Source organism: Pholcus phalangioides, unplaced genomic scaffold, assembly GCF_987345545.1.
Source record: "Pholcus phalangioides strain wild (caught in Gottingen) unplaced genomic scaffold, Ppha-v1.0 ptg000017l_1, whole genome shotgun sequence".
Classification (NCBI taxonomy): Eukaryota; Metazoa; Arthropoda; class Arachnida; order Araneae; family Pholcidae; genus Pholcus; species Pholcus phalangioides.
Genome location: NW_028301610.1, coordinates 57,284,586 through 57,308,871, shown reverse-complemented (window position 1 = coordinate 57,308,871; position 24,286 = coordinate 57,284,586). Strand labels below are relative to the sequence as shown.

Sequence of the window (24,286 nt, the reverse complement as noted above, 5' to 3'; positions counted from 1 at the left end):
CTCTCTGTGGGGCACAGTGAAGAACATTGTTTATCGCAACAATCCTTTAACACTCGATGAGCTGCAGGAGGCTATTTGTCAAGCTTGTGTGTCGATTTCCGATGACACACTACAGAGAGTCACTGACAGTTTCAGTCTTCGTTTGTGACTTGTGTGTTGTGTGAACGGTGCACATTTTGAATCGCTTTTGATGCGAATGCAACGAGGGCTGCTTGCGTTACCCACTATGTACAGCCTACTAATGGTAATTCCGCATGCAGCGCCATCTATTTTCGAGGTTTCTACATCAGATATTTTACGGTTTTTTTAATAAACATACCACTGGTTTCATGCTCGGTCTATCACCGTTTCCGAGTTATTTATTTTCAAAGTTAGGGGTCCTTCGTGAAACATCCGGTAATAGATACGTTACATGGATCATGGGAGAAAGAAAACTGTAGTAAAAAGTGCCACTTTTTCATCTGGTGGTCAAAAATTGAACGATTTTTTACAGCTTTCTTTTCCCTACTATCCATGCAACCTACATATTAAGTTTCAACGAAATACCTCCACCAGAACAGGCTCTATATAGGTCTGAGTAGTGGCAGTTTAATTATAACCACCCTGTATGTTTGTTTTTGTGTATCATGCATTGTATTCTTAAAAAATCCGCTTTGTCATGGATATAATTTTTTATAACTAATCTCTCGATATATCCTACATTGATACACTCATCATACATTTTTCCAGCAACCATCTCTTCCTTTACTTTTAGGACGTTCAGCGGATTGAAAAATTACTATGTGTAACATTTTTCATAGTTATTTTGGATCTATTCTTTCTTAGGAAATCGCGTTAATGAGAATATGCAAAAATCGCCTTATTTATTTATTTCAATTTTAACTTATGAGTTCGCCTTGCACGTAGAGTGCAAATGCTTCTTTTGGAGTATATAATAAGACGCAGAGACATCTTCCTAATTGAAATATTCATGTGATCTCTTATGTTATCGAAGGAAGCTAATTATAGCTTTTAACTTTTCCACTAAAGGCGGCAACTTTTCAATTTTCCACCATTGAAAAAAATTAAGTCTACTCTGTTGTTTTTAAAGTATCCGACTATAGAATTTAAAACGCATTTTGAAAGACAAAATGTCAATTTTATTTATTTCTTATTTTTATTTTTTATGAATTTCTTGAATTTTTAAGAGTTTCTTGCCGTTCTAAAACAAGCCTTGTTTTGTTTGTATAACACTTAGAACCGAGATTACGTCCACTTTAGTGTTGGGTTTTACATACAAGTAATCCGTGAATAAAAACTTTTTTACTAACAACTAACGAGTTTTAGGAAAAGAATGCTATTTTTGACATTTTATTGGGTTTGAAACATTATTTCCAACATTCTATTGATTATATCATTACAAAATTTTGGTATGATGTTTTGCCATATATTATTGTTAAGATTATGGACAAAATTCTAAGGTCTATCACATATATTTGTCTAATTACAGTGTTTTGTACACGATATGTAGAATGAAATTTCAGAAAATTCATACGTACATCAACAGATTTTGATGTAACTGATGCGTATGCCATACAATCTTTTAAATTTTTGTACCGAACCTGCAACATATGTTTGCCTAATTACTAGTTAAATCTACTGCAAAAAAAATCGTTCATTTCAATCGTGTTTCGAATGTTACATGAATTTTGGAAATTATTATCAAAAGGCAGTTGGTGAAGTGGATAGACGAGAATAATGTATTGTCGGATATTCAGCATGGGTTCAAGAAAGGGAAGTCATGTGTAACTAACCTCCTTTGCTTCTATGATCACGTGTAGATGTTGTGTACTTTGATTTCCAGAAGGCATTCCGTTGGGTCTAACATGGTAAACTCTTGAAGCATTTTTACTTTTTACACGAGATTGGGGCAACTTGCTGAATTGGATAGAATCTTGGTGAAGAGATAGGTCACAACGGGTTATGGTGAACGGGGATTCTCTGGTTGGACGGGCGTCACAAGTGGAGTTCCTCCAGGAAGTGTCCTTGGCCCCATACTTTTTTCACTTTTTCTCGATAAACTCAATTAAGGTATCGATGGGATTGCTAGCAAATTCACAGATGACGTAAAGCTAATGGGGGTAATCAGGAATCAAAGTGATCGGGAGTGGCTCCAGACCAACTTAAACACGATTGGAGCATGGGCAAATGAATGGGGCATGACGTTTAGTGTTGACAAGTGCATGGTCGCTCATTTTGGTTCGAACAACCTACGGTTCTCTTATGAGTTTAATGGTGTCACACTATCCTGGAAGCAACTAGGGTCACCGATTTGAGAATTCTCATGGACGAGCGGCTCAGGTTTTCTGAACGTTGTTCGGCGGTGGTCAAAAAATCGAATAGAATGCACGGTTTCACTTTCAAAAAGGTCCCTTCCCATTCTCCTAAAGTCATTCTTCCGCTTTTCCGAGGCTTAGTTCGTCCTGGACTGGAGTATGGTGTGAGGTTTTGGAGACCATACCGAAGAGACTTCATTTTTTGAATATGTTTACATTGGATGAACGCAGGTGTCGGGGAGATATGATCGAAGTGTTCAAAATTTTCAAAGGGATGGATAGGATGGACCATGAACTTTTAGTACACCGCCAATCGACTGCTTTTACAAGGGGGACACCAGTATCGATTGGTAAGGGACAATGCGAGGTTATGGTGACGCAGGGAATTTTTCTCTAATAGGGTTGTTAATAAATGGAATAGCTTACCCCCAGAGGTAGTTAATTGTAACACAATTGACACGTTTAAAAAGAAATACGATAAACATATTGGGGTAAATCGAGAACCTATTCATACTTAGAATAAGACAACCATAAGTGTTTTTTTATGGGCATTGTATAATATTTCATCATATATATATATATAGATTGTGATTGCATTTTTAATTGGGTTTCTGTATTTTTGAAATATATGACATCCATATTTGTTATGGGCATCTTTTACTCAGCCACCTCGTTGTGCAATTTGCCTGTTGTGGCGTTGTATTTGTATTTTGCTTAAAATTTGACATAAAAATGACTTTTTCATAGAAAATGGGTAGTCTAAAATATATTATTGTTTCCACCATTTTGTGACACTTTCTATCAAAAAATATTATTTAAGTTCCCTTTAGTACTGTAATGTACTGAAAAGTGACGATAAGGTAGTCGGATAAACCATAATGAAGTTAAAAAATTGCATAAGAACTTTTATGTGGGGTTTTTCTTTATAATTTTGTAGCAGAAATTGTGTAGCTAAGAAAATGTAAATATCGTTTTATTCAAATCCCAAATGTAAATATTAACAGCAAACTATATTAAGCACTAATGAAGCTCCACGCTAACGAGAAGTGTTGAAAACGCGTCTTTTTTCCACACGCACCTAAATATATCCGCATGTTTAAAAATATGTATAATCAGTAGATGTTTCCATATTTCTAAGCATTCTTCCATACATTTTTTTTATATTTAATACGACGTTGGGTTTATTTGATTATGGTCCCTATTAAAAAGACCCCCCGTAGAAAAACCGGTGTCAGAATATTGCGCAAGTGTGTGTGTGTATTCTATTTATAATATACTTATTATGCATACATTATTTCTCTCTTCGGCCTTTCACGAGAAGCTCTTTGTGAACTTAAGCTTCTTACATGAATACCAGAACTGTTACAGTTCAGAAACACGTGCTAATGAGCTTAACAAGAAGAAAGTGAACGAACATTTTTCCTTGGTGATTTCCTTTACAAGAAAAAACATCAATACCTTGACGGTCGATCAAAAAAGGAAACATTATATCGATAATACGTTATAATGTAAAGAAATTATGAATAAATTAATAGTGTCAAAGTATAGTCCGTCTCAAAAGTTTAAGCACAAGAGAAATATGACAAATACAAAGAGAAATCAATAGCAAATGAACAGTTAATATTTTTGCTAATTAGATACTTCAATACCATGTCTATAATTCACATGAAAAGTGGCAAGTAATAATTCAATCAGGATTTTTCATATTAAATAGAAAGTTTGGCTTTTCAATCTGCCTCAAACGTTTAAGTACAATGGAAAGAAGCGTCAGTAATGTATACTTATTGATAACTGACCCATGAATAATTTTGAAAAACGTGTTTCCATTCACAGAAACGGTTTTTAAAGAATTTTGGATTCAGGGAAAATGCCAAAATCCTCGATAGCAATAACAAGTCCTTCTGGGGAATTGTATTGCTCTCCATTCTCATAAACCTCATGGGTAAGAATACCACGCAGATTCTTTAACGGGTTAACATCCTTGCTCAATGCTGGTCAGTTCAAAACTAAGAAACTTTATCGTAAAACTACTGTTTTGTTCATGTTGAAGTAAGAATAGAAACATTGTCATGATAAAACTCCCACTCAGGGCCTCGTGAAGCCCGCAAATGTTGCTTGGGTGTTTCCTGATAATTCTTCGAGTTTTATCTTCCTTCAAGAATTGACAGCGTGGTCGGATCATTCAAACCAAATTCTCTCCAAATTATGGGTGATATTTGCCACCCTTTTATTGGGCGAAGACAGTACTTGGCATTTCCGTAAAGTCATGCGATTAAGTGTTCCTGTCATCATGGCCAAACGCCCGAGTGGTGCAGTGCCGAATATGCTCGACTTCCACCTTGAAGGTCACCGTCAAGATCCATGGGTTCAAATCAAGGGAAGCCCACCAGAAACAAGTTCTTATATAACTATCGATCCTGGGGCGACCACCGATAGATGACACCTTCATTTCCCACCTAACTCCACTGGTTGGAAATTTCCGTATGGCGATATATGGCCAAAGTTGGTGTGCGGTAAAGTTGCCGTCTAAATTTCCCTTTTCTCCATGATATTAGCGTACGCAAGGGGGGGGGGGGATGTTGAGGTTCTAAACCCCCCTCAAGCCCGAGATTATATTGTTCTTTTGCAGGAAAAAACGTAACACCCCCCCCCCCATCCAGAAGAAAAAAATTTGAAAAACCCCCTCCTCAAGAAAATTCTGGGTACGCCTATGCTCCATGATGAATGGCTTTCAGCCATTTGTCTCCATAAAACATGCACTTTCTGGGGTTCCCACTTCATTAGAGTAGAGTGGGGCCCCATCTCTTGTGACGTTGTTTTAGGTATGGTATACATACCATTTCTTTATTAGTTTAATGTAGTTGTAAACCCTTATGCGTCTATGTGTTGTATCTTTTGACGTATTTAGCCATTCATTCACATTTTTTACTTAGCACAAAGACATGTTTCAAGTCGACACCATTCTCTGGACCAGTAGATATGGTCCAGAGATATCAAGAACTTGATATATACCAGTTGATTCGATCAGTCAAGAATATTAGAAATTTGTCCAACAGCGTCACCTTTTAATTGGCACTCGAAGTTTCTAGAAATCGTTCTTTTATGAACTGCGATAACTTCAGCAATCTGATATATTCACTAGCAAAAAACAAACTTTCCCTCTGCTTTGTTCCACTCTGAAAACACGACATTGCAGCCGACACAACATGTCTTCTTTAAAATTTGCATATCGGCATTTTCATCTTGTGCTCAAACTTTTGACGCGGATAATAAGTATGTAGAGAAAAGGTTCAGCGTCTCTATATTCTCATGAGTCCTACATATTAGGCATTATTTCCCTGCTGTGAATATCTACAGCACACAGGTTCAACCTATGGCTCGCGGACAAATGTGCCCCCCCCCAGAGTCATCTCATGTGTTTTGTGACCTAAATGTGCGGTGGACCACTTAGGTGATCCACCGCACATTTACAGATCATCGCAGCACATTTGCAGATCACTTGAGTCACCAGCAGCATATTTGCAGATCACTCGAGTTACCTGCGGTGCTATTCCAGATCATTTGATTAAATGACCCGTGACACGTTTTCAAATCAATGAAGTGGCCTGCACTCTCCTAAAGGTTGAACACCCAGATTTTCAACCAAGAGTGTTGGGTTGAACACCCTGTAGGGTGTTCCAAAACTCGTGTGCATACCTTAAGTTAGGGAGTGATAAAGCAAAACTAAGCGCTAATCACCATACAACCCAAGCCCAGAACTCAAATGGTTAAGCGCTAAAGGGCGGTACGTGCTGTGTCGTGAAGTGATGAGAAACAAGACAGACAGAAACAGTATGAAAGGACACCGATGAACTTCCAATTACACATTTTGCCACAGAGATATCATAGCAACTGCTCAAAATTTCAATGGTGTGACACAGGGTTCACACCGTTTTGGTGCAATCTTTGGGCTTCCTTTGCATTGCCATTCGCAGCCCCATACATGCAATGCATGTCGAACTTCTGATTCATGTACCATCTCACAAATAAATATTAAACTCAAAAACTTTTAAATTCCAAATTTAATTTTAAATAATTTCTGAGAGAATCAATTAAATCTTTTGCTTCATTTCATGAACACTGAACAGTTTCCTTTATATATTTTGAACCAATTTTTATTCGATTGCATTGTCATGTTATTTTATCATGCGTGCAAGCTGTTTTTAATGCACCTTTTTTTGAAAATTTACAAAAGTGTTAGGCAGGGATTGACATTACACTATAAAAGTTTTAGAAAAGTTGTTGTATATAAAAAGACTTGAAAAATGTAACAAATACAACGCCACAACAGGCAAATTGCACAACGAGGTTGCTGACTTAAGAACATCATGGATCCCCGAGCCATTTTTTGGAGGCCCTACCTGCTACTGCTACACCCCGCCCAACGAATCGGTACATGCGGGAATGTGCGTGTACGTGTAGTGAAACCTGACGTGAAGTTTTTTTTGTCTCTCTGTAATGCTTGTTATGTGTAGTGCTGCCATCTGCCACCAGTTTTTCTAACTATGAGTGAAGTGTTATGATTGAATGATTTATCGTTGTAGGACTGTTGCTCTCTGTGGCGAGACTTTTTAACGGGGAGATCGGCTCGCATTTGCGCCTTGAAGTTGGGAACCACAGAAAACCAACTTCAGCCGACCACCACTGAGGGATTCGAACCCGGATCCTCGCATCGCGAGTCCGTCACTATAACCACTCGACCACCACAGCGGGAATAAGCATATCGGTTATGTTCGAGAGAATGTAACCAATACGCTTATTGCTTTGTTGAATGTAACCAATACGCAAATCAATGGTTAAATACTACAGTCAAATCTCGTTTTAACGAATACCGTTATAGCGAAAATCTCGTTTTAACGAATACCGTTATAGCGAAAATCTCGTTTTAACGAACACTTTTCTAAACCTCCAGATAAGTTTACATAGGAACAATGCTATGCAACCTGGAATTTCTTTATAACGAAATTTCGTTATAACGAAGTGATTCCTCCAGTCTCTTGGAGTTCGTTATAACGGGATTCGACTGTATTTTTAGTGACATTTTCTACTAGAACATAGTTTTTAACAGTCAAAACGTATGGGACCCCCTTGAGTAGTCTGTAACTGGTTCATTTTTACAAAATTAGACGTTGTTTGTAAAATTAGACGAAATGTTTCGAGGTTGTGGGACACATCAAATGACTCCGAAGGCTACATTTGGCCCGCGGGCTATGGGTTGAGCATGTATGAATTGAGGCAGGGTGCTCAACCTTTTGGAGAGTGCAGGCCACTTTATTGGTTTGAAACAATGTCGCGGGCCACTTGATTGAACTTAAAATGTGCCACGCGGGCTGCTTAAGTTATCTGTAAATACACCGCGGGTCTCTCAAGTGCTATCGGGGTGTTGCGCCAGGTCACTTAAGTGACTTCTCAATGTGTCCCAGGCAGGTTACTTGAGTGATCTGTAATGTACTGTGAGCCACCTAATTGAGCTGCAAATGTGCCGCGGATAACTTATGTAATCTGGATATGTGCCGTGAACCACTTAATTGAGAAGAGAATGTGCTGCAGGTCATTTAAGTGATCTGGAACAGTGGCCGAGGTCATTTAAGTGACCTGAGGTTGTGCGGCGGACTATTTAAGTGATGTGTAATTGCACCGTGGGTCACTTAAGTGATCTGTGAATGTGCCTCAGGTGTCTTGAGTGATCTGTGAATGTGCCCCAGGTGTCTTGAGTGATCTGTGAATATTCCCCATCTGTCTTGAGTGATCTGTGTCCCAGGTGTGTTGCGTTATCTCGAAATGTGCCCCAGGTATCTTAATAACCTTTGAATGTGCCCCATGTGTCTTAATAACCTTTGAATGTGCCCCATGTCTTGAGTGATCTGTGAGTCTGCTCCAGGTGTCGTGAGTGATCTCTGAATGTGTCCCAGGTGTCGTGAGTGATCTCTGAATGTGTCCCAGGTGTCATGAGTGATCTCTGAATGTGTCCCAGGTGTCGTGAGTGATCTCCGAATGTGTCCCATGTGTTTTGAGTGATCTGTGAATATTCCCCATCTGTCTTGAGTGATCTGTGTCCCAGGTGTGTTGCGTTATCTCGAAATGTGCCCCAGGTATCTTAATAACCTTTGAATGTGCCCCATGTGTCTTAATAACCTTTGAATGTGCCCCATGTCTTGAGTGATCTGTGAGTCTGCTCCAGGTGTCGTGAGTGATCTCTGAATGTGTCCCAGGTGTCGTGAGTGATCTCTGAATGTGTCCCAGGTGTCATGAGTGATCTCTGAATGTGTCCCAGGTGTCGTGAGTGATCTCCGAATGTGTCCCATGTGTTTTGAGTGATCTGTGAACGTGCTGCGGGTCACTTGAGTGATCTGTAAATTGGTTGCGCGACCACTAAGTTGGAGTGAGAATGTGCCTCGGGCCATTTAAGTGATCTGAAACAACACTCCAGGTCACTCAAGCGATCTAGGAATGTGCCTCAGATGACTCAAGTGATCTAGAAATGTGCTGCTGACTATACTCAAACGATCTGGGAAAAAAATAAAGTGCCCCTCAGTTTATTTTTATAAATATAGGTTCGAGGTCACGTGCCACACCAGATGACTCCGAGGACTGCATTCGTCCCATGGCCTGGTGTTAAGGTTGAGCTTAAGAGATGGCGGAAGTTGAATTTTAACATCTTAAATATGAAACGAATCTCTATAGTCGTTAATCAAAGTCGATCATGGTTCAGTCAACGCCAATTATATTTGATGTCTCGCTTCAATTTTCAAAGGAGACGACATCTTTATTTAGGCTTCACCGAAAATATAAAAAACCATTAACCCATTAGTTATTTCAAAAATCTGATGATAGTTTTTCGGTAGGGGAAAAATATCGAGTATTTCTTATGCGCGTGTGACGAGGTTTTTTTCCCTCCACCTCCGTTTCCCTCAACAGTAATTTTTCATCGATGAAAAAGCCGTTTTCAGGTAAATTCTTTTCACCGATGACAAATTAATTGACTTACCCAAATGGAAAGGAGATGTGCGATAATAGGTTATTGATATTCTCTGTAAATGACGTGGACTCATTTCAGAGCGCGCGTGACTTTCTTTATGGGTTTTAAGTCGGGGAGAGGGATTCGCCTTTGGCAGGTAATCCGTACCGATGGAGAGAGAGAATTTGCCCTTCGTAATCGATTCTTTGTATCGGATCGATTTTCATCGTATGCCTATCTCTGCAGGGTGGTCTTGAAAATCAAAGGTGCTCAATCTTTAGGGGGAGAGTGAGGGCCACTACGTTTGTGGGAAACGTGTCGCGGTCCTGTTAATAATGTGGTCTCTGGAACAGAGCTGTAGGTTGAAGGGGCGTTGAAAGTGTCTCGAACCCGTGGGTGCACGTCTTGGGGCTCATGTAGGAACGTGTGATTTCTGAATCAGTTCTGGGGGTGCGCTCGGGCTCGTTTCTAAGAATTTCCGTGGATGCTCGAGTACCCATAGCACCACCGGTTCCAACGCTCCTGTACGTATGTGATATGTGAATGTGCCGCTGGCCAATTTAGTAGTCTGGAACTGGCCCCGGTTCACTCAAGTGATCTCGAACTGTGCCGAAGATCACCCAAGTGTTTTGGAAATGTGCCGCTGGGCTCCTGAGCAATTTGAAACTATGCCACGCGTCACTCAAGTGATATGTATATGCCGCTGGTCACTTAAGTGATATGTATATGCCGCTGGTCACTTAAGTGATATGTATATGCCGCTGGTCACTTAAGTGATATGTATATGCCGCTGGTCACTTAAGTGATAAGTATCGTCACTTAAGTGATCTATGAATGTGTTAATGGTCACTAAAGTGATCTTGATATATGCCACGAGTCACTTGAGCGATCCGGAACTGTGTTACAAGTCACTTAAGTGATCTGTAAATATGCCGCAGGTTATTTAAGTGGTCTAAGAATTTGCCACGGGTCATTTAAGTTATCTGAAAGTGTACCACGTGCCAGTTGAATGCTCTGGAACTGAGCCGCAAGGTCACTGAAGTGATTTAGGAATAAGACAGGGGCCACTCTCAAGTGATTTGGAACTGCACGCGGGTCACTTGAGTGATCTAGCTATGTACCGTTTAGTTGATTTTAACAAAATCATCAGATGAATCCGGGGAGGCGCTACATTTGGCTCGTGGGCCATGGATTGAGCATGTGTGTCATCAACTAACTTTGCAATGTACGAGCACGAGCTCCCGGTGCCCGCTAAAATCACGAATAGAAATGAAATTCGAGATATAGGTACTTCAAAGTATCGGCTCAAGGAAAAAAACGGAAAAACAAAACCCTAGCTCTCACGGTTACGGTCACAGCAACCAAATTTCGAAGAATTCAAACGACAACACTTACTTTTATGTTCCCTTTGCTATGTTGCAATGGCATTTGTATATAGCACCATACACGCCGGTGACGGGCACAGACAAAGAAATAGACCTTACGAAGGGGTTGGTGCGCTAACCATTCGGAGGGAAATCCGGCCGCAGTAATGTGAGAATCCGCATTGGTTGCATCCACATGGGTTTTTTTTTTGTCTGCATCTAGCGCCAGCGTTTATGGTGCTACAGGTAACGTTCCATCGCCACTTGTGGTATTTTACTGAGCCGATCACTTTGCAATGGTAAAAGTGAGTGTTGCCATTTGAATATTTCGAAATTTTGTCGCTGTAACCCTAACCACGAGAGCTAAGTTTTTATTTCTCCTCGCATTCTTGAGCGCATACTCTGGAACACCTATATCTCGAATTTTATTAGCATTCGTGGAGTTTTGCGACCGCTAAGGGCTCGTGTATGGGGGCAAAGTTATTTTATGACCACCCAGGGAAAATGTGAAAAATCTGGTTATTATGCATAATGAAATTATATGTGATGTTAATTTCATAAAATAATACGTAAATACGTACGATCGTAAAATTTGTTAAATTGGAGTTCGTTATATGGAAGTTGGATTGCAGAATTCTTTAAGTGTGGATTAATTATATCGGGGTCCGATTGTAACAATCATAAAGTATGCGTTTCGTACATTGGAATGTAAATACATTTTCAATGGAAATAACAGCATAAACCAGGGAAAGAAGCCTTGACTGTTAGTTGACACTGTTCTTTCCCAAACTTTATTCGATTTTTGAATTCAAATATCTCAGCGAATAATGCACTTAGAAACGTGAAATTCTTTGTTGACCTCAGGAGAGACAAGGCAAACAGTTTTTAAATTAGGTTTTAAGGACAGGGTGTCCGTATAAAAAGTTAGTTTCTTTTATTTTGTAAACGAAACAACCCCTTGCAATATTGAACGATGAAGTTAAAGGACAGAGGGACCGTATAAAAATTTAGATTTTTAATTTTATGACGCGCTATTTTCGGTCTCGAAACTGGTACAGAGTGATTCCTAAACATATGTTGAGCAATTTTTGAATTGGAACCGTACCTCTGCGACGAACGGTTGAGGAGATAAAGTCCGAATTAGGACGTACAGGGCATTCTGTATAACGCCTAGTTATCTCATGGGATTAAACTTACATCCACTCCATGATCAATATAATACCTAGAGAAATATTTTATTTTGCCCCCCACCACCCCACAATATTTTTGAGCCCTCACATTTTATTAAGTATGACAAATATCCCTAAAATTGTCACTTTTACCGGCGATTACGCATTACACCCAAGCGTCGTTGGTAAACATGATAAATTGTTCTGAATTCATCATAGTTGCCGGTTGTTATGCGTGAACGTCATTTTGTACAGGTGGAACAATCTGTCCCATTGCCGTGATAGGATTCAGTATTTAGGTGACCGTACATGTGAGCCAGAGTCTGAACTGGACGCAATGAACTGATTTAACCTTTTCGGACCTGAGCCAAAACTGACAATTAAAACAATAATTTTTTTCAATTAATTTGTGTTTATTGTATGTCAAAATGCCCTTTAAAAAGGAAAAAAAAGTAATTTGTTCAATTAATTTGGGGTGATATCTTTACGAGGACCATTTGAGTTGGAAACGCATATATGTACCATTTATAGAACCATTTGAAACCGTTAAAAATGAATATAGACACGTGTACTTCTGGAGAGAAAAAGTTAACGAATTTTTCCGAGCATTCCGAAATAACTTCTGTTTGACGAATCCTGAAATCGGACCTCGATATAAAAAACTCTCATCTCACAAATTTTACCATCGCACCCCCGATAAAATGAACTCTCATTTAAAAAATTCTTTGATTTAACGAATTTTTACAAGTTTTTGTGAGTACACCATCAGACCCCGACAAACAAAGTCCAATCTACCGAGTTCTACAATCGGACCCCGATATAATTAACTTCAATTTGATGAGTACTACAGTCAAACCTCGATATAACGAACTCCTATTTAACAAATTTTATGACCGCAGTCTGATATAATGAACTCTCATTTAACTAATTTCACGATCGTACCCAGATATTACGTATCATTTTATCAAATTATCATTAATTATAATGTTTTTAGCATTTATCAAATTTACCAACGACGCTCGGGTATTGTGCATAATCACTAGTAAAAGTGATAATTTTTTTTAGTATTCGTCGAATTTGCTAACCACGCTTGGGAATTATGCATAACCACCGGTAAAAGTGATAAATTTATCAAACTTACTGAGACGGTTTTTGTATATGCATAGCAACCGATTTATAACATTTACTGTAACACATACATACATTATATGCGTGGAACTAACGCTATACATTCGAGACATTTACTTCATAAACGTATGGTTGATCGATAGTAAGTTCCCTTTTCAAAAATATGCACCAAACATCCCCACGGAAGTTACGAAATTCCAGAAATAGAAAGTCTTTTTGAAAATCGATCCTGGCGTGTTCCATGAAACTTGTTTAAAAATCTCCTTCCCTTTAACATCAAAAGTGCTCTGGAAACATTGGTTGGCTATTGCTTTCAAAACGCAAGGTCAAGGTGGATTCTGTGGTATCGAATTTACTAGTACGATACGGTACGTCTTTCGAAAGTAATCCAAAAAGAACTAAATTGCTTTTTTTCCCTTTTCAAATGGCTATTTCTGACACCAAGTTTCTCTGGAATATCTCATTTGTAGCATGCGTTTTATATATGTATTGAAGGTAGTTTATAGAATTCTATTTTTAGCTTAGTTCTCGTGCTGTACCATTCTGACAAGACTTACATTTACTTCGATCATGAGAATTCCTAGCGTTTTTGAAAATGTCTCGGTTCAAGGGTGTTCAACTCTTAGGAGAGTGCGGGCCACTTCATTCGTTTGAAAACGCGTCGCGGGCCACTTAAATTATCTGGAACAGCGACGGTCCCGACTACCTATCCTGTCACTTTTCTATAAGATAGTACTGTAGTGAACTTTAATAATATTTTTTTGATAGAAAGTAATAATAAATTTTTACTACTTATGCTATTTTCTATGAAAAAGTCAAATTTTAAGTAAAATCCATGTAATATTCGAAAAACGATTGCAAAAAATTCTGTGAATTTTTTTTCCCCACGCTAGATTTAGCAAGTGATGATGCAGGTTCGGTACCAAAATTTAAATGACTATCGTATGCTCATAAGTTACCCCAAAATCTGTTTTTGTACGTATGCATATTTTTTTTTAATTCCATTATATGTATCGTGTAAAAACATTGTAAATAAGACAAATATATGCGATAGACCATAACAATATATGGCAAAATATCATATTAAAATTTTTTAATGATACAGTCGATAGATTTTTAGAAATCTTTCAAACTCGAATAAAAGGTCAAAAATAGCATTCTTCGTAGAGCACGTATTAAGTTTTTTTTCACGGATTGCAGTCAATTCACGATAACTCGAATATTGTTTAAGTCGAAGTTTTCACTCAGCACCAGAACTTTTTAGTATTTTTAATGTTAAAATTTTCCCTTAACTCGAAGTTTTCTTCCATTAATTCGAATTTTTTGGGAGCGAGAGAAATTTAAAAAAATGGCATTTATCCATAGAATTCAGCATTTAGCAATAGAATTTAGTAGCTTCATTAAGCGGCTTCATTTGCCTGCTTGAAAAATGTCAATGACTTTCTCACGAAAGAAGAACAAAAACGAGAGAGACAGCCAAAAATCACTGCATTTTTTGACAGAAAATAAGTTTGTATACACTTTATTTATAATTCGTTTTATTAATACGAATATCAAGTATGCGTCCGTTTCCATAATACCAAAGTATATATACGTCTAGTTTGTTTCTAAATATCTTTCATTCAGGTATTAAATATTATTAAACTAGAATAACTTAACTCTTTTCGAATTTCATCTTCAGTAGTTTAACATGTTTTACTTACACGATCTTCGTAAATAGCAATTGTTATTTTAATAAGTCTTTTTCCCCCTCTGAAATTGGAAGTAAGTCGAACTAACAATAACCCGACGCTCTTTGTCGGCTGCTGCACATTCGACTTACCGAGATTTGACTGTATGCAAAAACGCAACACTCTAAAGTGGGCGTAACTTCGGTTCTAAGCGTCATATTCAAAAGAACGATGCCTGTTTTGGAATTACAATAAATGGGGCTTTAATAAAAAATAAAAATCGATATTTCCTCTCAAAATGGCATTTTAAACATAGCCTGATATCTTTAGTCAGGGGTTCTCAACCTTTTCAACCGTGACCCGAAATCAGGAACAAGATCAGCTTCGCGACCCATGGAGCTATTTGTTTTTCAAAATTAATGAAACAAGTGACGGAATAAGTCACTTCTTTCATTAATTTATAACAGGACTGTAAGTGGATTTGTGCTCCTTTGAAACCATGCCGGTTGAGCGGCTGGACTTTGAGGGCTGGGCGACGGCTGGCCAGGTGTCAGGCAGTTGAATGCATTCTGCGTGTTGTGGGCCGCTATGGTTGTCGAGTGGTCATAGTGACGGACTCGCATCGCGAGGACCCGGGTTCGAACCCCACCGTCGCCATAGTGGTGGTCAGCTGAAGTTGGTTTTCTGTGGTTCCCAACTTCAAGGCGCGAATGCGACCCGATCTCCCCGTTAAAGTCTCGCCACAGAGAGCAACAGACCTACAAACAGTACAAATTCAATCATAACACATCACTCACTTCCCTTCTAAAATATAGATGGCAGCACTGAAAAATCAAAACACAACACTACATATGCAGTCAGACTGTTAGGTACACACGCAGTTGCACCTCCGGCACAACTCATTAGGTAGTAAATCGCCCATAAATGGTGGTAGACCTGGGTTGTGCTCGGTTAGAAAGAAAAGAGGAAAAAAAACGTGGATTTGTACGACTCATCTAGGAACCTCCTGCGAATCAAGTCTGGGTCAGGAGCCATAACTCAAGAGCCCCTGGATGATGGTGAATTTGAACGTACCCATCTCGGAAACCCTTGTAACACAAATTTTGATCACGACCCTGCCCCATGGGTTTAACCCTTGCCTTAAAAAATGCTTAAAATGTGTTCAAAAATCGTCAGGTAGGGCAAATATGATACAAAAAAAAAACAAAAATTTTTGCATTTTCCTCCTCAACCAGTAATGATATAAAATAGAAAAAAATATTTTTAGATTCAGCTTTATAGGAGGGAAGTAAGAACGCTTACAGTATTATTTTTGATTGTGTAATTTTTTCAAAAAAAAAACATGCGTATCTCATGTTTGCCCTCTCAAAAGGGCAATTGTGATACAAGGCGAGGGAAAATGTGTTACACCTCTGTTATTCAGCCCCTGTATTGTATAGGGAAACTGAGAGGGCGTTTTTGACACACACACATATTGTAATGTTTCACGAGTTCAAAAATCATGCAAATCGGGTATTAAATGCCCGAGTTAGAGCATAAAATGTAAAGCACTGTCATAATTTTTTTTTAATGCCTTGAAGGCTTCAAATTTTTTAAGAGATAATAGGACGTGTGAAAAGAGTAAGAAACGAGCAATTCAAATATATTTTTTAGGTTTGATTTGGTCAACACTAAAGTGCTTTTTTTTAAGGTGTATCATAACTGCCCTCTTTTTTCAGAGTAACATATTTACCCTACTTGACCCTACTTGTTTTGAAAGTGGAAAACACAATGTGTCACAGAATAAAAAATCTAAATTTTTATTTGGTCACCCTGTCCTAAAAACCCAGTTAGAGAGAGAGAAATTTGTTGCCATCTCTTCCGAGCCCACAAAAAAATTCACGTTTTCAAGTGCAATATTCGTTGAGATATTTTAATTCAAAAATTGGGGAAAAATTGTGTAAGAACATCATAAACAAACAGACAAGCTTATCCTCTGCATCATATGCTGCTCTTTCCCTGATTTTACATTTTAAGCATTTTTTTTTAAATTGGAACCATATCTCTACGACGAAGTTAATGGGATAAAATCCACATTGGGCCTTACAGGACACCGTGTATATATAAGGATAAAGGATATAGAATGCGAGGCGAGGGGAGGGTGTTCGACCTTTTCCGAGTCACCAGCGCTGCCCTTGCCAACCATCAGAAAAAGAGCAACCGTATGGCAACTTCGACATACATATGCCTCAAATTGGTATTATGGTGATCCATGAATTCAATTTGAACAGGATATTCAATCGCAGAGCTATGTAATAAGGGTTGTCTCATGAGACGCTGGCGTCGGTACCAGCTGACGTCATGCGAGACGTCATTGCTCAAGCAGAACTGAGAGTGTGCTCACTTTCCTACCCTGTTAATTACGATAGTTTCGATCGCTGCACTGCCCATTTTATTGAATTCGTTCCAAAATTATCTTTCCGATTATTGCCATTAGTATTTGTACATTCATTGGCTTGCATTGTCCAATCATTTAAACATTTGAAATAAGAAATTTTGCATTTGCTTAACTTCCACTAAAAATATTTTTCTTGGAATCATTTTTCAGTTGAATCACGTACGTTAGTTAATTTTTATTAGGTTGATTGAAAGCCAACTCCAGACAGATATAATTTCAAGATATACGGAAGACTGGATGCAGTCTTCCGTATATCTTGTATTAACAAGTGGAGAGCGACATTCATGTCATAGATATAATTTCAATTATCTTTGGAACTTGCTATATAATTTTTAATTATCTCGTTTTATTTTCATTTAAATTAGGTGTAGATTTTAGAAGTGTTAAATTCGTTATTACCAATGCAACTGCAACATAAAACATGGGAAGCAAATATTAAAAAAAAGAAATCCTAATACACTCGTGTGCAAAATTAAAATAATTAGCACATTATGTCGAATTTCTGAAAAACTAGTGGACAGATTTTAATGAAATTCGCACGAATATGCAGTTATATAACAGAGAAAGAGATGTACCATACAAAAGTCATAGTTCGCGCGCCATGATTGTCAGTAAAGCTCATCATTGCAGGAATGTCCAAAATCCACTTTGCGAGATCGAACCAAAAATGAGTCTAATATGGGGTATGGTTCCCCTCTCACAGTCAGACAGGTCGCTCAACGAGATGGCATACTGGACACGAGGCAGTTGAGGAGTCCCTGTGGCAATCGGTCCCACTCTTGAAGCAACGCAGTTTTCAGTTCCGGGATGGTTCTCGGAGGGGGATGGTGAGATGCAATTGCCCTCCCAAGAGCGTCCCAGACATGTTCTATAGGGTTTAGGTCAGGAGATCTGGCTAGCCAATCCATACGCCGAATATCCTCACTTTCCAGATAATCGTTGACCAGGTGAGCCCGATGTGGACGAGCGTTGTCGTCCATGAACAGGAACCGAGGACCAACTGCGCCCCTGAAAACTCAAACATAGGGCTCTGATATCTCTTCTCTATACCTCCTAGCAGTCACGGACCCTCTGCCAAACACATGGAGGGGTGTGCGGCCGTCTGACATGATGCCTCTTCAGACCATGACACCTCCACCACCATAGTGGTCCAGTTCCCTGATGTGGGAGGGATAGTATCGGGTACCAGGCTCTCTCCAGGCGAGTATACGTCGAGAATCAGTGTCCAGGCGGAATCACGACTCATCTGTGAAGAGCACGGTGCTCCACTGAAGTCTGGTCCAAGGCTGATGTTGTCTGCACCATGCTAATGTGCTGCAGTTAGCGGAACGCAAAAGTACAAAGTACAAGTACAAATACAACGCCACAACAGGCAAATTGCCTGTTGTGGCGGATCTTCAGGCATAAAGCCCTCTCTCGTGAAGCCTTCGGACAACAGTAAACCGTGAAACTCGAGTTCCAGTAGCAGCATGCAGCTCACGGGAGAGTGTGATGCTGTAGCATTCCTATGGTGCCGCACTGAAAGTGCCAAATAACGATCCTCATTGGTCGTCGTGGCTCTTCGACGACTTTGTCCAGGTCTTCCCGATATGGATCCAGTGTCCTGAAACTGTCTCCACAAATTGCAAACGACACTGCGCATAACATCGAGCTCTGTAGCCACCTGCACTTGTGGTTGCCCTGGCTCCAATCTACCGACGATTCTCCATCTCATTCCGTCATTCATACGTTTATGGCTACTCATTTTACCTGATAGCTTATAAAATTTACCAAACTCTTGCGAGAAACACAACGAATGTCACCTAGGAGTACGAGCACACGAATCGTGCAAAACGCCTCGTGGTCACAGCTCTGCCCACACGCACGTGTACGCTTACGTATTCGACACTGAATATTTGCATACCTCTTCGGTGGCATAATTAGTACCTTTGGTTCAGTACTTTTTGTAAAAATAGACAATGTGCAAATTCTCTTAATTATGCACGCGAGTGTATAAAATGTTTGAAGTTATTACTATTTTTATTTTGAATGCTAACATCAAAAGGCATTGTTACTTATCAACTTTTACTTAGATATATTCTATTTTTTAGTTATTGTTGTTTTTTTTCTCTTTCCAAATGCAATTTTTACCCCTATTAGAACTTTTAATTCTCATAAAAGTCCTTATTCTTGAATAAATATGTATAGCTTGTGGGCATACATAAAAAAAATTGTTCATGAATATTTTATGGTTATCTCTAAACTGGAGGATTAGAAAATGAAATAACAGAAAAAAACTTAAAAAATCAATTCAGACCTGTAAAAGGTTTTAATAACATCTTTTTGGTGGTTGAATGTCTCATGCTCACCATGAAGAGATTTAAAAACTCTTTCGGAGCTATCAACCATTCTTCTTCATGTCTCCGACGGCACTCAAGGATGTTGATATGCGCCGTTACCCTATACAGTATATGGCATCATATGCCTATATGGCTTCGTTGCAATGTTATGTTCGACAATATAGCTGCTCTGTTTGCCAATGTAGCATTGTTGCTGTGTTGTGTTTTGCTAATATAGCTGCTCTGTTTGCCTCTGTGGTATCGTTGCAATATTACGTTCCCTAATATATACTCATATATACGCAGTTTGCCAATATAGCATCGTTGCAGCGTTGTGTTTGCTAATATATAATCGGTGTTGTGTTTGATAATTATAAGCAACGCTCAGACACACGAAGACATCAATTTTATACCATAATTATAGTAATTTGCATCTGCCGAAATTTCTAGTTTTCCTACATTATTTTTATTAAGTATAACCGTTCACATGTGTGTGTGTATATATATATATGAAGAGAAAACTAAATAACGTCGATTACCATTTCTCGAGGCGATATTTAGTTTGCACATCAAACACAAAATAATATAGCAGCAGCAAAAGAAGACATAAGGATTCGAAAATCCGTGAACATACGAGTTATGTCCATCTAGCAGAAAGAGAGCCATAGTAAAGCTATAATTAAATTGGATGAAAGCTCGAATCTTTTGATGTTTTCTTGTTTCTTTTATTTATCGATAATTTTTATACTGTTTATTTGTTTCCTAGAGATGATTTTTTTTAGTCGTTGCTTTTGTGCTCTTTACTCTTCCAGTTGCAAACGTATTCGGTTTCAGTATACGCAATTTTTTTCTCCAAATATAGTCAAACTCGTTACAATGACATCGAAAATGCCGTTGCCCATCGAAATTTTGTTGTTACAACCGAGGTGTCGTTACAACTGAGGTTGACGTTTTTAAGACATTTTTTGGCGAAAATATAATCAGACAGCCAGTCAAATGATGTGTATGAAGTTTTTCTTTAGGATAAGTTGACCATATTTAATCAAGAAAAATACGGGAAATCGGTATAAAAAATTAATACGGGGCATCACCGATACTCACCAAACATGTTCCCAAATGTCGGCGAAATTGCCCCACAAATATCACTTACTATCCTTGACAAGAAATACAGTGCTACAACAAGTCTGTTAAAATGTATTTCACGGGAGAAAAACTGAACTTGGCAAATACGCGCGATGAATACTTAGTCATATTCATTATAAAACAATTTTATTTTGCAAATTACCTTCATTCTTGATTCTAGTAAAGATTATGAATTAAAGCAAGATTAGCTTCGTTGGGGAAACAGGAGCATACTTTTTAAAAAAATAGTTGGAAGGACAAAATTACGGGGTAATAGAGGGAATGTTCCGTACACGAGTCATGTCTATGAGCAAGTAAAACAATGTACTAAAACATGTAATAAATATTGTTCTTGATATTAGGTTTCAATAGAACAACAAACAGACATTGTCTCAATGTCTCATGCGGAGCTCTATATATAATTCTAGAAATTTCTGGGGGAAAACCCCATAACAAATGGAAGCAAAAGTGACTAAAAATGTGTCATTACATCCGAGGTCGTTGCGTTTTCATCGACGTTATAAGCAAGGTTTATTAATATCATCCTCTATGGGAATCCACCCGCAACGCCAATTATTGACGTTATAGCAGAATCGCCGATGCAACCGAGGTCTTTATACCGAGTTTCACTGTATAGCAGCACCGAAAGAACACACAAGGACTCGAAAATCCATAATATACGAGTTATATCCTTCTAGCAGAAAGATGGAGCCGAAGTAAAGCTATAATTTAATTGGATGAAAGCTCAAATCTTTCGATGTTTTCTTGTTATTTCTCGATGGTTTTTATTCTTTTATTTCTCGACAATTTTTATATTGTTTATTTGTTTATAAGAGATGATTTTTTTAAAGCGTTGTTTTTGTGCTCTTTGCTCTTCCAATCGCAAACGATTTCTGTTGTAGCTTCAATTTTTTTTCTCGAAATATACAGTTAAACTCGGTTATAACGACATTGAAATCCCACGAAATTTTATTGTTATAATCCAGGTGTCGTTACAACTGAGGTGGACGTTTTAAAGACATTTTTTGACGAAAAATATAATCAGAGAGCCAGTCTCCAAATGCTTTGCATGAAGTTTTTTTTCTTTAGGATAAAAGTTCACCATATTTGATCAAAACAAATATTGGAAATTGGTGAAAAATTAATGCGGGACATCACCGATTCCTACCAAACATATCACCAAATGTCAGCACAATCGCCAAATACTGCTCATAAGTAACCCTTGGCGAGAAATACAACGCTACACAGCAAGTGTTTTAAAATATATTTCATGGAAAAGAAATGAACTTCACAGCGGTTATGTTAATGATCAACTCGGAGCTTCAAACATGTAATAAATCCTTTTTTTTAACGTTAGGCATGAATAGAAGAACAGACAAACATTCAGTGGATTTGATCAGCTCTAATTTTAAAAACTTCTTGCGAAAACGTAATTGAAACAAACAAAAGTGACGAAAATTTTGTCGTTATATCCTGGGTGCTTTGTGTTTAAGCAAGGGTTTATTAGCATTGTTCTCCATAGGAATCAGCCGACGCCACCAATTATTGACGTTATAGCTGAAGTGTAGTTACAACCGAAGTCGTTACAACCAAGTTTAACTGTATAGCAGCACCAGAAAAAGACACAAGGACTCGTAAATACGAATATACGAGTTATGTCCATCCAGCAGAAAGAGGGAGCCCAAAGTAAAGCTATAATTAAATTGGATGAAAGCTGAAATCTTTTGATGTTTTCTTGTTGTTTCGATAGTTTTGTTTCTTTCATTTCTCGACAATTTTTATTTATTTTATTTGTTTCCAAGAGATGATTTTTTTTTAGGCATTACTCTTTTGTGCTCTTTACTCTTCCAATTGCAAACGATTTTCTTTCTGTTTTTTAGCTTCAATTTTTTTAATATATATATATATATTTCGGCGACACTTTTACAGATCTCTTTTTCCGATTTTCTCCTTTTTTACGCAAAAAAAAAAAGTTTATATATAAAATGGTTTTTCGTCGGTAACTTGTTCTTCTGTGAGTTACTTTTCTTTCTTTCTTTTTTTTTTGTTTGTTTGTTATCTCAATTCTTACCTTCCCTGCTGTTGTGTGTCTTAAGACACTGGTGCCATCGATGCACGTAGCATTTTCTGTCTCTTCGAATTCTTTTTAGCTTTTTGTTTCTTAGCCTTGTTAGCTTCGTAACGTTTTGAAGGGGGGTTTTTTTCTTTGAAATTCGGTGAAAGTTTTATTTTTAGACTCTCTTTTTATCTCGTTTTAAATCCGACCACCACCTACAAAGTACTTTTTAAACCGCAACTCAAGCCCAAACTTCTCGCTCAGTCCCGTTTTTGTTGTTTTTTTTCGTTACTTCTTCTTTCTACTTATTTTTGCTATTAGCTTCGCTAGTTTAAGAAGGGTAGCAGTTTCGGAATTACCACGGAGAGAGAGAGAGATGTGCCTGTTCTCACGCCTACAACTTTCACGGACATCTTATATTTAATTTCGACAAAAACTACTTTTTTTGAAAAAAAGAAAAGAATAAAACTTGGGAACATAAAGTTTTTTTTGTTTTTTTTTCAGGTTTTCATGATATTTCTCCTTCCTCGTGTTTGTTTTTAGTTGTGTAAATTGACTTGAGACGAAATGAGTATGAATTAGATTTGTTGGGACCATATCCAATATTGAAATATGTCTGTTGGTAGGATCTTCCGTAGTCAGTAATTCGAATGTAGTGTCTGTAATCGTCGTGAATATTATTTACGTGTGGAATGAGAAATCTTTTCTCGTCAATTTATTGGCACGCTGATCTCCTTAAATTAAAAAAAAAAAAAAGTGAAAAAATTAGTTGGTCACATAAGTTGTTCGAAGCGATGCCAATTCTTATACTGTAATATCCCGACTTACGCCTCCCCGAATAATGCAATTTTTTGTGAAAAATTCACATTTCCCAAATTCGAGCATAATCACAGGATAATTGCTGAATTGAAAGCGATTATTAAGTTATAATCAAGTAAGAATTGTTTGATTGATCAGAACGGTATATATAGAATGATTACTTGATTCCCCTTGCTGAATTTTACTGGTGAACCGTTGATCCTAAAGGCATGCATCCAATTAAAAAAATTATTCGAATAACGTGTAGAACTCAACACATACACGTCATGATGATCACTTCATCCATACGGACACCCTGTCCTATTAAACCTAATTAGAAATTTGTTGTTGCTCTATCTCTCCTAAGGCCAACAAAAAAATCTTCACGTTTTCAAGTGTAAAATTCGCTGAGATATTTGAATCGAGAATTTGGAGAAAATTTATAGAAAAATTCAGAAAAACAGCAAAAACTAACGGACAACGCTTCTTTCCCTTATTTATGCTGTTCTTTTCAAACTTTAATCTGATTTTTGAATTCGAATATGTCTGTGAATATTACACTTATGAGCATGAAGTTTTTTCCGTTGGCCTCAGGAGAGGCAGGGCAAAAACTTTCTAATTGAGTTTTGAAGACGAGGGTGTCAGTATGAACAAACAACCCCTTGCAACATGAACGACATATATCTGAGTTCTAAACGTTATTCAGAAATTTTTCTTATTGGAATAAGAAATTGTATTAGATGTTGTAATTATATAGAAATAGAATATTGTATACCTTTTGGATCAATGGTTCCAAAGTAAAATGCTGCAAGGGGAATTAAGTAATCACCCTGTATACAGAATTACGCTGTTTTGTGAGAGTCGGCGGTATAACCTAGGGAAGTGGTTAAAGTTGAAAACTTTGCAGGGATT

General features: G+C 38.0%; 1 protein-coding gene across 1 annotated transcript in view; it reads left to right on the top strand.

Moving 5' to 3' along the window:
* LOC149074161 (RNA-binding protein Musashi homolog Rbp6-like) overlaps nt 1–24,286 on the top strand; it is a 409,321-nt gene that overhangs the window by 182,135 nt on the left and 202,900 nt on the right. The window lies entirely within an intron of this gene.